Genomic DNA, 6,076 nt, shown 5'->3' with positions numbered 1-6,076 from the left:
TCACCATCACCATCACCATCACCATCATCATCATCCTCATCATCACCATTATCATCATCACCATCATCATCACCATCATCATTACCATAATCATCCACCAGTGACTCTGCTTGATTTAGTCTCCTTAGAACATCATGCCTTCCCCAAGATAAGCTGATTCCCTAAAATGTCATCATCATGCAGATTGACTCAGCTTTTGATACCCAACACCTCCTCAGCATCCTCAGTTGCCTCTCTCCTCTGATTGGAGGGCTGGAGGCTGAAGGAATAAATTTCTTCCCCAGGCCCTCCTTTACAGAAGGCTCAGAATTTTTCAGGTAAACTCTTTATTTTCCAACAGCAGCTCTGCTTGGTTTTGACTCCAGGGAACATCATACCCCTGTGCCTAGCTCCCCTTGGTAGACCCCTTCTTCTCAGCTTCCTTTTGTATATTGTCTTCCCCCATCAGATTGTAATCTTCTTGAGGTCAGGGACTGTCTTTAATTTTTTATTTATATCCCCAGTCTTTAGCATAGTGCCCGGCACATAGTAGGCACTTAATAAATGTTTATTGAATTATTATTTTTACTATGCCTGTTATTATTATTATTCTTATTTGCCTACAGTCCCCAGGACTCCAGTCTGTTAATGACTTCATTCCTTGAGCCTCCTACTGCACTCCTGCTGAGTTCAAGCAATGTTTATAGAGCAATACAGGGGTGTGCTGGTCAATGTTTTACAACTGGGATCTCCCCTCCCCCCCCCAAAAAAACCCTAGGTGCACACACTTTTAAATTTAATCTACATCATTAACACATTCTTAAGTCTAGACAATTAACCAAACAAATTGAGTCCTGATTTGTAGTGATTACTGACTTCTAAGGTGTAAATGCACACACTAAAAATTTAACAATCATCTCTCATACACACTAGATAAAGCTGGCTCCAGTGCAACCCTGTGGCAGAGTCTCTTCTGACTCTGTAGCGATGTCTCGAGAACCTCGGTGTTGAAAGGAACCTCAGAGACCCTGATTCAGCTCATACCTGAATAAAAGCCCTCTGTACGACATCTATCCCTAAGTGCTCACATAGCCTTTGCGTGAAGACTTCTAACAGGGAACTCAGTACTTCCTGAGAAAGCCTAATCCACTTTGGAATAGCTCTCATCAGTGGTGTGCTATAGCCAGCTCATACCAGCCATTAGAGCCGCTTTGTTAAATTTTCGGTGTGAACATTTAAAACCTAAGAAATCAGAAGCAGGGCTTGATTTATTTTGTTGATTGTCTAGACTTAAGAAAGTGATGGAGAAAATCTTGATAATGAAGATTAAACAAGTGTGAAGTGGGCATTTTTTTTAGAACAAGTTGTTAACATTTACCAGCACATTCCTGGCTCTAATTATTAGCAATTTTTTTTTCCTATAACCAAGCCTAGATCTGCCTCCCTGCAACTTCCACCCATTTACCCTACTGCAAGAATATAATGTACAGCCTTGTATGGAGAGCTCAGGTCTCCTCCAACTTTGGAGTTTTGGTGGTAGAAAGGGGTTGAGATATCCCAGGTTCTAGGTCACCCTGTTGATTTTGCAGGCAGCAGCTTTGCTACATCTCATTTACTTTCCCTTGTCATGACAGTAAAGACAGAATTCCTGATGTTATACAAAATCTGACCTGATGATGGAGAAATATGTCCTGGGCAACACAGGCAAGTCACTTGTATTCTGAAATAGATGAGATCTCCTCAGGAAGGGAGTAAGGAATGAGACAATCAAAGAAGGGAAAGAATCATAGATTGTGAGAACTGCAAGCAACCTTAGAGGTCATCCAGTCCAATCCCCTCATTTTATTTTTTAATTTAAATTTTAATTTATGGAATAAAACAAGCATTTCCATAACATAGTGCAATAAAAAAGATGATTGCACATGAAACTGTAAATCTATTATGTACAATTTGCTATTCCTTTTAAAAACAAAATAAAATTTTCACATACATTTCTTTTTTTTCTTCCCTCCCTCTCCTCCCACCCTAGAGATGGCTACCATTAGACACAAATAGGTTTGTGTGTATGTATATATATATATATATATATATAAAATTATTAATAGAATTAATAAGAATATAAATTATTCTATACATACTTCTATTTATCATTTCCTTCTCTGGATGCAGATAGCGTCTTTCTTCATATGTCCTTTATAGTTAATTTGGGTATTTATAATAGTTAAAATGACTTATTCACTCAAAGTCATTCTTAAAACAATATTGCTGTTACTATACACAATGTTCTCTTGGTTCTGCTCATTTTGCTCTTCATTATTTTGTGCAAGTCTTTCCATGTTTTTGTTAAATCGTTGCGTTCATAATTTCTTACAGCACAATAGTATTCCATCACAATCATATACCACAACCTGTTCAGCCATTCCCCAATTGATAGGCATCCCTCCAATTTCCAGTTCTTTGCCACCACAAAAAGAGCTGCTATAAATATTTTAGAACATATAGGTTCTTTTCATTTTTCCTTAATCATCTTTGGAAATAGACCAAGTAGTGGTATTGCTGAGTCAAACTATATAGGTAGTTTAATAACTCTTTACACATGATTCCAGATTGCTCTCCAAAATGGTTGGATCAGTTCACAATTTCACCAACAATGAATTAGTGTCCCAATTTTTCCACATCCCTTCCAACATTTGTTGCTTTCCTCTTCTACCATTTTAGCCAATCTGGTAGGTGTAAAATGATATCTCAAGGTTGTTTTAATGCTCATTTCTCTAATAAGTAATGATTTAGAGCATTTTTGAATGACTTTAACTTGTTTTGATTTCTTCATTGGAAAACTATCTGTTCAAATCTTTGACCATTTATCGATTGGGGATTTTTTTTTATGTGAGGGCAATTGGGGTTAAGCTGCCCCAATTGGGAAATTTTAAAGAAGATGAAACTGAGGCTAAACAACAGCGAGGTGGTGCTGTGGATGGAGTGACCAGGCTTGGAATCAAGAAAACCTTTGGGGGCAGCTAGGTGGTGCAGCTGATAGAGCACCAGCCCTGGAGTCAGGAGGACCTGAGTTCAAATCTAGCCTCAGACTCTTAACACTTACTAGCTGTGTGACCCTGGGCAAGTCACGTAACCCCATTGCCTAGCCCCCTGCCAAAGAAAAAAGAAAAAGAAAACTTCTGAGTTCAAATGCTGTGAAAAGAATTAGTTGTGTGACCTAGAGCAGATGTCTTTACCTCAATTAGCTTCAGTTTCTGCACCTATAAAATGAAGGTGTTAGATTTGATGACTTCTCAAGTCCCTTTCCCTTCTGATTCTGTTTCTGTGATGCTAGATAAGCGTATTAGTGGCAGGCTAGTGATTAGAATCTAAATATCTTTAGTCTCAGATCACTTTTTTTGGTCACTACTGTCCTGACTCCCATATCTAGTACCCTTTTCACTATATAGATGCTGTGGCTGAAAAAAATCATCATCATTGGGTGTCCAGCTGGTTGGCAGCCTTCTCTGAATTTACCTAAGCTTTTCTTGATCCATCAACTTAATCACCCCAATGGTCCTAGTAATCCAAACATTTCTAGCTTGTGTAATACACAATACTCAACACCAGAGGGCACTGTGGAACGTCTATCAAAACCTCTGCCTCTCTCAGACTCAAGAGCAGATAACTGTCGCTCAACCCCTGGATTTGACCGTTTTTGCAGATACCAGGTTCTTTCATCAGTCTAGATGGTGGGTTTGTATCGTCCAGCAAAATTCCTGGCAAGGTTTCCCATCACCTACTTAGAAGGCAGTGACAGGTTGAGAAAAGAATGTTTATTTTGGAGCCAGAGGACCTAGGTTCAAGTAATAGCTCTGCTGCTTATCACCTTAATGATCTTGGTTAAGACATTTACCTCTTTGGGCCTCAGTTTTCTCACCTGTAAAATGGGAGAGTTGGACCAGATGGCCTGTGAGGATTCCCTTCTGGCTTGAAATCTATGATTCAGAACAACGATACTTTCAAGAATACATTGTATAAAGAACTGGGGGACCAATTGATGCACAAATTTTCTTAGTGAGGTATTAAATTCCAATACTTTTAGTCGTAGACATAGTATTAGAAATAAATCATAATAAGTCAATATCAATGCAACCAATCTACACATTCCCAGCCCATAACACTCTGAATTCCCACATCAGTCACCCAAAGAGTCAGGAAAGGTAAAGTTCCGTGGTCTAAGCCAGTGGTTCCCAGTGCTTTCACTCAGGGCTTTTTCACTCACATATCACCATGCTGGATCAGTGTGTTGGAAGCAAAGTAGTAACTCAGGACTCCCTTGGGAGGAAGGAGGGAGTTGCCATATCTCTCCTGAAGGTGGCCTGGGTTGAGCAAACAGAACTTCACAAGACATTGGTTTTGCTTCCAGCCTATAGCCTTCCTACTCCCCATCTCTGCCTCTTACCATCTTGTTTTCAGAAGCATGCATGTTGTTGTCCTTTCAGGTCTAGACAAGTCTAAACAGGTTTCACTTACAGGATGTAATAATAATAGTAATGACCAACATTTATTTACATAATGCTTTAAGGTTTGTAAAATATTTGGTATCTATTACCTCATTTGATTCCCAACATTAGCCTGTGATCTAGGTGCTATTGCTATACTTACTTTACAGATGAATAAACTGAGGCTGACATCCTTTACTCCTCACTATCACCTGCCTCACATATCCAACTCTCTTGCCAAATCTTACCAATTCTACTTTGATAATATCTCCCATACACATTTCCATCTCTCCACTCACGTGGCCACCACTGTGGAGCAGGCTTTCAAAAATGACTTCTCTCCTGTACTATTACAATTGCCTTCTGATTGATGACCTTGCCACAAACCTACTCAAATCCATTCTCCACTCAGCTGCCAAAGTAATTTTCCTAAAGTTCAAGTTTGACTCCTTCTCCCTCTCCCTCTCTCCCTCTCTCTCTCTTTCACTCTCTCTCTCTCTCTCTCTCTCTCTCTCTCTCTCTCTCTCTCTCTCTCTCTCTCTCACCCCAAACTCACTATTTGACATTTAAGATCTTTCATAGACTGTCCCTTTCCTATCTTTCTGATCTTCTTATATTTACTCGCCTTTATGCTATCTACAATCCAGTAACACTGGCCTTCTTGATGTTCCTACCCTTTACACTTGGCTGTTTCCATGCCTTCCCTGGCCTTCTCCAAGGCTCAGCACAAATAGCACTTTCTGCAGAAGGCCTTCCTCTGTTTGATATTCAAAACCCTTCACAACCTGACTCCCTCCTACCTTTCCAATCTTCTTCCACTTTACTCCCCTGCCTCATATACTCTGCAGTCCAGTGACACTGGCCTCCTTGCCTTTCCTCACATAAGTCACTCCATCTCCAGACTCCATATTTGCACTGGCTGTTCCCCCATCTGCAATAATCTCTTTATCTCTGCCTCTTGGCTTCCCCAGCTTCTTTCAAGTCCCTTCTCAAATTCCATTTTCTGCAGGAAGCCTTTCTTGATCTTCCTTAATACTAGTCCCTTCCATCCATTGATTATCACCAATTTACCCAACTTATACTAGGAGCTTAATAAATGCTTACTGACTGCCCAGTGCCTTCCCTCTGATATTGCCTTCTGCTCTCACTGTATATACTTTGTACATACATAACAACTTGCATGTTATCTGCCCCATTAGAATACGGACTTCTTGAGGACAAGAACTATATTTTTGCCTTTCTTTGAATCGCCAGTATATAGTAAATGGCACATAGTAAATGCTTAATAAACATTTGTTGACTTAGTGGAAGAAGGATTTAAGCTCAGATACATGTTGACTATAAATCCTTTGCTTTTTCACTGTACTCTACTGCTTCTCCAATTGTTGTCATGGTATAATTATTTGATTAAGTAGCTGACCCCTCAGAAAGTGGTCAGCTATCATCTAGAGGAATGGGACACAGGATAGGTCAGCTTTGTCAAGGAAGGGAGAGTAGAAGTCAATTCAACTCATTTCAGTTCAACAAACATTTATCAGATGTCTATGATGTTCAAGACACTATGCTACCATGATGTGTGTGTGTGTGTGTGTGTGTGTGTGTGTGTGTGTGTGTGT

Source organism: Vombatus ursinus, unplaced genomic scaffold, assembly GCF_900497805.2.
Source record: "Vombatus ursinus unplaced genomic scaffold, bare-nosed wombat genome assembly UNPS02014772.1, whole genome shotgun sequence".
NCBI classification, from domain to species: domain Eukaryota; kingdom Metazoa; phylum Chordata; class Mammalia; order Diprotodontia; family Vombatidae; genus Vombatus; species Vombatus ursinus.
This window is presented reverse-complemented; position numbering follows the sequence as displayed.